Source organism: Littorina saxatilis, linkage group LG9 (assembly GCF_037325665.1).
Source record: "Littorina saxatilis isolate snail1 linkage group LG9, US_GU_Lsax_2.0, whole genome shotgun sequence".
Taxonomy (NCBI): Eukaryota; Metazoa; Mollusca; class Gastropoda; order Littorinimorpha; family Littorinidae; genus Littorina; species Littorina saxatilis.
The window spans coordinates 13,050,273-13,061,072 of record NC_090253.1 but is presented as its reverse complement, the minus strand read 5'-3'; the positions used below and the strand labels follow the sequence as shown (position 1 = coordinate 13,061,072).

General features: G+C 42.2%; 1 long non-coding RNA gene across 1 annotated transcript in view; it reads left to right on the top strand.

Annotated features, from left to right (window-relative positions):
• The first annotated feature begins 249 nt into the window (after positions 1 to 249).
• Positions 250 to 10,800, top strand: part of LOC138975309 (uncharacterized) — a 19,072-nt gene continuing 8,521 nt past the window's right edge. Inside the window, exons 1-2 of the long non-coding RNA XR_011458615.1 lie at positions 250 to 437; positions 2,384 to 2,454. This is a non-coding gene — a long non-coding RNA (uncharacterized lncRNA). The remainder of the gene's footprint in view (positions 438 to 2,383; positions 2,455 to 10,800) is intronic.

Below are 10,800 nucleotides of genomic sequence, written 5' to 3'. Positions count from 1 at the left end.
GTGGACATTACAGAGAGAAGTCCCATAATCATACAAGAATGCAAAATCAAACCACAACAATATTGCCGTAGTGAAATGGCAATGTAACAAAAGCATAACAGACATAAGAGACAACAAAGTGGACACAGGTCAGACGAACAGAAAAACGCACGTGGACACATGACTGAGAAAAACAAATGTCCTAACAGCAAACAACGGACCGGTCTTAACCTTACCCCCGCGCGTGCTACAAGTAAACGAATTAACGACTTACCCATACGGCTCATGATAAGTTTGTCTGATTGGACCGTGACGACAACAAACTCGCGACAGGTGCGACCTACCTGGAAACAAAAGCTGCAGCGCGCAACAAACCAACTCGGTTGGTGCGCCTATGGAAAGCGTTTTGTGACATGGCCCTAGAATAACATTCCACGACGCCATTTTGATCGGTGTAGGTAAGATATTGTTCACATTAAATTCTAATTTTCGTTAGCGTTAACCTGTCTTCCGTAAATGTCAGCTTATGATTGTGGCATAGTGCAATGTTGGTTGCTCTGTCGTGTCTCTGTGCTGTCTGGCAACGACATCTCGAAGTGTTAGTGGCAGAATTCATGTATAGCGACAAGAATGTGTTGCTTCTTCACGGAAGTGAACTACACCAGTTCGCAGAAGTGACAGTTATTTCGTCAGATAAAGAAAAAGCAGGATATAAAGTAGAAGTCGTACAAGTAGCACTAGCGGTCGTAGCAGTGTAATATCATGTTAGGCCTAGTAGTATACATGTACACGTACGTATTGACTGCAGAGACAGTAGCAAATGATGCAGATAATAGTAAACACAATGACAGTAGTATTGTCAGCGATTGTACAATCAGCATTGTTGTTAGCTGTACACATGACATCTGTACTGTAATCACAGTGACAGTAGTATTATCAGCGATGGTACAAGCAGCATTGTTGTCAGCTGTACAAATGAAGGCTGTTTATTATTAGTCATAGTGACCGTAGTTCTACCAGCGATAGAAATAACAAAGGATCCGGTAGCTGTATTTAAGTGGACAATGTGCAGCGATCACTGTACATTAGTATTGCCAGCAGGAGCAGCAGTAAGGTTGTTATCTGTACAAGTGAACGCTAAAAACAGCAGTTGCAATGAAAACCGGTGAAAACAAGAAATTCCTCCGAGGTAGGAAAAACACCCCCGTTGGTCAAAGGGAAATAACCATTCTCACTGCCACCAACTGAGAAGGTTATTTCCCTTTGACCATTAATATGTCCCGCTATAAGTCCTTGTAGAATCTTAATCCACCAATAAGTCCCTAACCGTGTGTTTGACTGGTCCCAATTTTTGTAAGGACCGTCTCAGGAATGTATAGAACCTGTTCACCAAGTTTGGTGACGATCGGTCCGTTCATTCTTGAGATCTATATGCGAACACAAACACACACCCCAAAAAAAAAACACATCGAGCGAATCCTATACACACCCCTATACCGGGGCAGTAATAATGGTACACCCGTTCTAGCTGTAGAAGTAAAGTCCTCGGCTGCTCAAGGGTATTTGGACATGTTACACAATTGGGTTAGCGTACATGAAAACTCAGTATGAGTCGCACGACACACTTTCAAACTACGCTGCCCTAATGTGATATTCAAACAATGTAATTGTAATGGGTTCTTAATTTTGCTTGTTTTGGATTTCTGGGACAGTTGTTGGGGTGCGGAACATGAGCCTATTTTGATTATTTTCCACAAAACTGGATACTGAGTCGGTCTTTTGTGTTCAGAAGCACAACATTTACAGACTAAGAGTACGAATTATAAACAAAAAAAAGGAAGAAATGTTAATTATGCATGTTGTTCATTTTGCTTTTGTGCATCGTTAATACTGCATGAAGGTTTTTCTTGCCAACACTCAAGCATAAACGTGTCTGAATACTCTTCTTGTTGTTGCAAACATATCAATAGCATCATTTCACGACAGCTATTTTGTACAACCGTATCTCTGTGCTTTTCATGTCACAAATGCGACCCTCCACCACGGAATGAGTCGCATGTCACCTTTTCATGATTTTCATATTTTTACATTTTCTTAAAGAGTTTTTTTATTCTCTATCCAGTGGTGAAAACCGTTTTAGAAAAGAGTGAAAACTTTTTGAGTTATAAGCCAGTGACTATGGTGACCCTCACACTGTTACTAGACACCCCGCGGACTTATATTATGCCTAGCGCGGAACCGCGTGAGGTGACTGACATGCGACTCATTTCGTGGTGGAGGGTCACAAATGGGATTTATACTCTTCCAGCAACTTAGTGGAGCAAAGTGGGGCAGTGACACTGATTTAATCCTACTCAACACACGAACACTAACACAAAGGTATGTGGGTTTTATACTCTTCCAGCAACTTAGTGGAGCAAAGTGGAGCAGTGACACTGATTTAATCCTACTCAACACACGAACACTAACACAAAGGTATGTGGGTTTTAAATTGGAGCGCCTATGGCGGTTGCCTTCCTTGTCTACTAGGTTTATTTTTTTAACATGACCTCATTTTAAACGTCGTGCGAGAGATATAGAAATAGTTGAATAATTTGTATAATCTGACGTTCACGCTGCGGCTCGCTGTGCTAACTTAATATTTCTGTCCCCATAACTGGCGTCTATTTGGGACATGACGTGTTATATGCTAGGATCACGGTGCGGCTTTTCATTCATGTAAATGTATCTAAATGTAGTCAAATTTCTCAGAACGGGAGTTCATCTGGCAAGACCACAGCGCGCTGCCACACATGTATTCTTTTCAATGACTTACAAGAAAGAAAAAGAGGCCGATGGTTTAACAGCAGGAAAACTAGGAAGGACAGATTTCTAAAGAGAGAGAGAGAGAGAGAGAGAGAGAGAGAGAGAGAGAGAGAGAGAGAGAGAGAGAGAGAGAGAGAGAGAGAGAGAGAGAGAGATATGGAAGCACTGGTTGTTTATTCATGGAATGTCTTGCATGATGCAACTTACACACTTTCTTTTTAAACAAACATCGGAAAACAAAAGTTGAGAGATGAGATGTATGTATATATATGGTTTATTTAAGATGTAAGATATTATTAATATGGAATCCAAACTTCTTGTGATTGTATGACTCGGAACCATCGCGCCAACCCTAACCCTAACCCTAAACAAAACAACCCCAAAGAATCCCGTTTATTTTCAAGGTCTTACAAAATGACAGAAAATACTATCAGCAGAATGTACATGTTAATTATACTGACCTACAGACTGACTTTCTTTGAGTATGCAGAATATTACCAGTGATGACTCTCTCACTAACGTTAAGCTGAAACCAATAACACTGCCGGTGGCGGACAGAAAGGAAAAGTTGAAACCGAAACCTGAGATCTTAAGAGACCAGGTTGGCCCAGGGACACTACTGTTTACAAATCCTCGACTGCAACGTCTGGTGAAACATGACATCGAGCAACAAGAACACCTGGTGATGAATTAATATCTTGACATTTCAAACTGGGTGGTTACCGATTTTGACTGACATACTGCTGACTACTGACACATGCAAGTCAGGTTTGAAAGTGGCGAGAACAGCGCACGGAACAAGTGAACCTCTATATTCACACATTCAGGTTTGTTTTACGAATAGCGCAACGTGTATCACTTGTTTTGTTTTGTTTTTTGTTTCACAGCTCTTTGTTGTTTAGCGGAATGTACACGTAATTACACCAAAAAGCAAACTGACATAGATACTAGGTCATTCATCATAATGTACACGTAACACACCAACAAGCAAACTGACACAGAAGCTAGGTCATTCATCATAATGTACACGTAAAACACCAACAAACAAACTGACACAGAAGCTAGGTCATTCATCATAATGTACACGTAACACACCAACAAGCAAACTGACACAGAAGCTAGGTCATTCATCATAATGTACACGTAACACACCAACAAACAAACTGACACAGAAGCTAGGTCATTCATCATAATGTACACGTAACACACCAACAAACAAACTGACACAGAAGCTAGGTCATTCATCATAATGTACACGTAACACACCAACAAGCTAACTGACACAGAAGCTAGGTCATTCATCATAATGTACACGTAACACACCAACAAGCTAACTGACACAAAAGCTAGGTCATTCATCATAATGTACACGTAAAACACCAACAAACAAACTGACACAGAAGCTAGGTCATTCATCATAATGTACACGTAACACACCAACAAACAAACTGACACAGAAGCTAGGTCATTCATCATAATGTACACGTAACACACCAACAAGCTAACTGACACAGAAGCTAGGTCATTCATCATAATGTACACGTAACACACCAACAAACAAACTGACACAGAAGCTAGGTTATTCATCATAATGTACACGTAACACACCAACAAACAAACTGACACAGAAGCTAGGTCATTCATCATAATGTACACGTAACACACCAACAAACAAACTGACACAGAAGCTAGGTCATTCATCATAATGTACACGTAACACACCAACAAGCTAACTGACACAGAAGCTAGGTCATTCATCATAATGTACACGTAACACACCAACACACAAACTGACACAGAAGCTAGGTCATTCATCATAATGTACACGTAACACACCAACAAGCTAACTGACACAGAAGCTAGGTCATTCATCATAATGTACACGTAACACACCAACAAACAAACTGACACAGAAGCTAGGTCATTCATCATAATGTACACGTAACACACCAACACACAAACTGACACAGAAGCTAGGTCATTCATCATAATGTACACGTAACACACCAACAAACAAACTGACACAGAAGCTAGGTCATTCATCATAATGTACACGTAACACACCAACACACAAACTGACACAGAAGCTAGGTCATTCATCATAATGTACACGTAACACACCAACAAACAAACTGACACAGAAGCTAGGTCATTCATCATAATGTACACGTAACACACCAACACACAAACTGACACAGAAGCTAGGTCATTCATCATAATGTACACGTAACACACCAACACACAAACTGACACAGAAGCTAGGTCATTCATCATAATGTACACGTAACACACCAACAAACAAACTGACACAGAAGCTAGGTCATTCATCATAATGTACACGTAACACACCAACAAGCTAACTGACACAGAAGCTAGGTCATTCATCATAATGTACACGTAACACACCAACAAGCTAACTGACACAGAAGCTAGGTCATTCATCATAATGTACACGTAAAACACCAACAAACAAACTGACACAGAAGCTAGGTCATTCATCATAATGTACACGTAACACACCAACAAACAAACTGACACAGAAGCTAGGTCATTCATCATAATGTACACGTAACACACCAACAAGCTAACTGACACAGAAGCTAGGTCATTCATCATAATGTACACGTAACACACCAACAAACAAACTGACACAGAAGCTAGGTCATTCATCATAATGTACACGTAACACACCAACAAACAAACTGACACAGAAGCTAGGTCATTCATCATAATGTACACGTAACACACCAACAAACAAACTGACACAGAAGCTAGGTCATTCATCATAATGTACACGTAACACACCAACAAGCTAACTGACACAGAAGCTAGGTCATTCATCATAATGTACACGTAACACACCAACACACAAACTGACACAGAAGCTAGGTCATTCATCATAATGTACACGTAACACACCAACAAGCTAACTGACACAGAAGCTAGGTCATTCATCATAATGTACACGTAACACACCAACAAACAAACTGACACAGAAGCTAGGTCATTCATCATAATGTACACGTAACACACCAACAAACAAACTGACACAGAAGCTAGGTCATTCATCATAATGTACACGTAACACACCAACACACAAACTGACACAGAAGCTAGGTCATTCATCATAATGTACACGTAACACACCAACAAACAAACTGACACAGAAGCTAGGTCATTCATCATAATGTACACGTAACACACCAACAAGCAAACTGACACAGAAGCTAGGTCATTCATCATGATGTACACGTAACACACCAACAAGCTAACTGACACAGAAGCTAGGTCATTCATCATAATGTACACGTAACACACCAACAAGCTAACTGACACAGAAGCTAGGTCATTCATCATAATGTACACGTAAAACACCAACAAACAAACTGACACAGAAGCTAGGTCATTCATCATAATGTACACGTAACACACCAACAAACAAACTGACACAGAAGCTAGGTCATTCATCATAATGTACACGTAACACACCAACAAGCTAACTGACACAGAAGCTAGGTCATTCATCATAATGTACACGTAACACACCAACAAACAAACTGACACAGAAGCTAGGTCATTCATCATAATGTACACGTAACACACCAACACACAAACTGACACAGAAGCTAGGTCATTCATCATAATGTACACGTAACACACCAACAAACAAACTGACACAGAAGCTAGGTCATTCATCATAATGTACACGTAACACACCAACAAGCTAACTGACACAGAAGCTAGGTCATTCATCATAATGTACACGTAACACACCAACACACAAACTGACACAGAAGCTAGGTCATTCATCATAATGTACACGTAACACACCAACAAGCTAACTGACACAGAAGCTAGGTCATTCATCATAATGTACACGTAACACACCAACAAACAAACTGACACAGAAGCTAGGTCATTCATCATAATGTACACGTAACACACCAACACACAAACTGACACAGAAGCTAGGTCATTCATCATAATGTACACGTAACACACCAACAAACAAACTGACACAGAAGCTAGGTCATTCATCATAATGTACACGTAACACACCAACAAGCAAACTGACACAGAAGCTAGGTCATTCATCATAATGTACACGTAACACACCAACAAGCAAACTGACACAGAAGCTAGGTCATTCATCATAATGTACACGTAACACACCAACAAGCAAACTGACACAGAAGCTAGGTCATTCATCATAATGTACACGTAACACACCAACAAACAAACTGACACAGAAGCTAGGTCATTCATCATGATGTACACGTAACACACCAACAAGCTAACTGACACAGAAGCTAGGTCATTCATCATAATGTACACGTAACACACCAACAAACAAACTGACACAGAAGCTAGGTCATTCATCATGATGTACACGTAACACACCAACAAGCTAACTGACACAGAAGCTAGGTCATTCATCATAATGTACACGTAACACACCAACAAACAAACTGACACAGAAGCTAGGTCATTCATCATAATGTACACGTAACACACCAACAAGCAAACTGACACAGAAGCTAGGTCATTCATCATAATGTACACGTAACACACCAACAAGCAAACTGACACAGAAGCTAGGTCATGCATCATAATGTACACGTAACACACCAACAAGCAAACTGACACAGAAGCTAGGTCATTCATCATAATGTACACGTAACACACCAACAAGCAAACTGACACAGAAGCTAGGTCATTCATCATAATGTACACGTAACACACCAACAAGCAAACTCACATAGATACTAGGGCATTCATCATGGAAATAGACCAAGGCTTTTCAAGAAGATCGGGAGTTCATTGTTTAATCTGTTTTTTTCTCATGGCAGCTGAATCAAACATGGCAATGGCTTCACCGGTCTCAACGCCAGACACAACTACAAGTTTCACTGACTGCCGTCACTGTGGGTGTCTGTGTCTTGGGGCAACCATTCTACCCTGTGGTCACGTGACCTGCAGAAAATGCTTACGTCACTTGCTGCAAAACAGGAAACCTTGTCCCGATTGCAAAAAAAGTATTCCAGAGGAGACAGAGGAAACAGTCAGCCGTTGGACAGAACGATTCAGTGCAGAGCTCGTGCTACACGATCTGGTCAACCAACGTATACAGGATCTAGGTCAGCAGTCGTGTCATGTGTGTCACAACAGAGACGCTACCATGATCTGTCAGGATTGCGGCGAGATGTACTGTGACGCCTGTTCTGCTGCTCACAGAAAGATGAGAGTGTCCAGTGATCACGTGCAACAACCACTTCCCCACACACTGTGTAATGCTCCCCCCGGGGCCCGCGCTACGACAGGCTACAGACACAGGCCACGATCTCCGACCTTGACAGTCTCTGAAGACAGCATCACAAACCTACCACGTGCCCCCACTACACAGACCAAGCCTGACAGGCAGTGGATTGAGCAGCAGGTGCAGCTGCTCAAAAGAACGACCCGTGATGTGAAGGAGGTCGCTCAAGCTGCACAGAACGTCAGTACACTGGCACTGCAACTAGCAGAAGAGGCCAAGAGAAAAGCGGAGATTCTTGACATCTACACTGATAAACTTTCCAATGCCAATGTCAACTTTGATGAGGATGGAAATGTTTGTGTCAGTGGATTGAGTGACGCTGACGTCACAGCCACAGTTAAGACCCAGGATCTCCAGGAACGCCTGCGTGACGTAAGAAAGGGCTGTAGGCAGTATGACGTCATGGACAAGCTGCGGTTAGAGTCTTCACGTCTGATGCAAACAGCAGGTTTGTACGTCACATTTGCGTTTTTGTAAGAGTACGTGCAAACGTATGCATGTGTGTCTGTGGGAAATAGATAGGTAGGGTTTGTTTTGTGTAATAATTGCACTTCTCTCAAACACACACACAAACGCACACACACATTAACACACACACACACAAACACACATACACACACACCACGCACGCATGCACACACACACACACACACACACACACACACACACACACTCACTTGAACACACACCACACACACACAAACACACCGCGCACACGCACACACACACATACACACACACACACACACACATACACACACACACACACACACAAGCACACATACAAATACACACACGAATGTTACTGGCCTTGAGTCTGCAGCTGGATAGAATACAAGACTTGTGGTACAGCCAAGTCTACTAACTGACAGAAACTAGAGTTGCGACGTGAATTAGCAGAAATTATAATTCTGTGAGGTACGAACAACTTGCTTTTCATTTGGACGAGACCAGGAGTCTTATCTCGGCGGGTTGACAATTCATCGGGCGAAAGTCTGAATCAAACCAGCATATACATGATTAAATGAGGAAAGACTGTTGGACTCCAAGGCGTTTAATGCATTTATTTTCGCCACTGCTCTGCAAATGTAGGCTTGAATATTACCTTTGTGGATATAATATTTATTTCTACCCGCGGCAATGTGAAATTGTAAGTAATCTACAGTACATGCTTTGCTATATGAGCAATACCACGTTTATAATTCGTTTGCTGTTTCAGACTAATCTTCAGACCCTATGACCTCTACCCCACGACGTGTGTTTGAGACCACAGCTGTCGCTGACCAGGACACAGTGACACCAGAAATCCTTGACGTGTTGACCACACACGACGGACGGCTGTTAATGACGGATTCGGTCAACATGATGATCAAGGTTGCAGCCAGCCCGCTGTCTGGTGAACACACCCTGTCCGTCCTCAAGCTCGAGAAGAAACCAGTGTATTTGTCTCTTCTGTCTGATGGACTGGTGTCTGTGACCACTTGGGATAAAACAATATATCTTGTGGATGTCTCCAGTCACGTGACCATCAAGTCCCAGTTCAAGACCAGCAGAGATTATTACGGAGTGACTGACGGTCCTGATGACGACACGTTGCTGGTCAGCTGTTGTAAAGACAATGGCGGCCCTGCTGGTGTTGACGTCATTCGACGTGACGGTTCCTTGGTCAGGACTGTCATTGACGGTGACACACTGACTGGTTTAGCCAGGGTATATAACATCTGTGTTGTTGATGGCCATGTTCTGATTCCGGATTGCGACCAGGACTGCGTGTACAGGGTGGAGGTGACCTCTGGTCGTCTGCTGGACTCACTGACACACCCTGACCTGAAGGGACCCACTCGGGTTGTGGCTGATGATGACGGTAACGTGTACATCGCTTGTGTTGTGAGTGACAGTGTTGTGGTGCGGTCCTGTGAAGGAGAATGGAGGCGACTGCTGCACGGACCGCAGCACGGTAGTGGAGACAGCTCATACCCCAGGGCAATGTGTCTGACACAGTCTGGCATTGTGGTGGCGTGGTTTAGATTGGAAAATGGTGAAGTTGTGTTTGACAAAGTTATTGATTACACGCTTGCTTAGGAAGAAAATGGGGTCCTGATTTGGCCTAAATGGTCCGCTAGACCCATTAAGCAACAGTTAACTAACTAACTAATTAGGAAGAAAACATTGAAATTGATGTTTTAACTATTATCCTCTCAATGACGTTTAGCAAATGTGTCACTATTCTGCCTCCACCAAACAACACTTTCGGGTGTGACTCTGAAGCATTGTGTTAAGGTGCTTTGGTTCACTGTGCGAGGGATGTTCTAATATCTTTTAGAATCGCAGAAATGGAAATACATACCAGAGATCCAATAAGGAAATTTTGTGGAAGAACCCTGTACAGCCGATACGCAACTCGAATCGTGTTCAGTTTGGGTCTTCAACCCTGTTCCAAAAGTTAATGTACAGGGTGACCCGAATTGCACGGCAGTTTACACTTTTGTAATTGATTAAACCTGGTGATCTAATATCTGTAGTGTGTCACCCCCTTGATCCCTGATACCGGGTGATCTAACACGCTGCAGTACCTCTTTCTGTTGAGTAAGCTTAACGCTGTGTTACGTGTGATAACTTTGATATAATGATACAATATTCGGCAATATTGCTTTCATTGGGGTTTTGGGGCGTTGTTTTTCATAACACACTTCGAATAG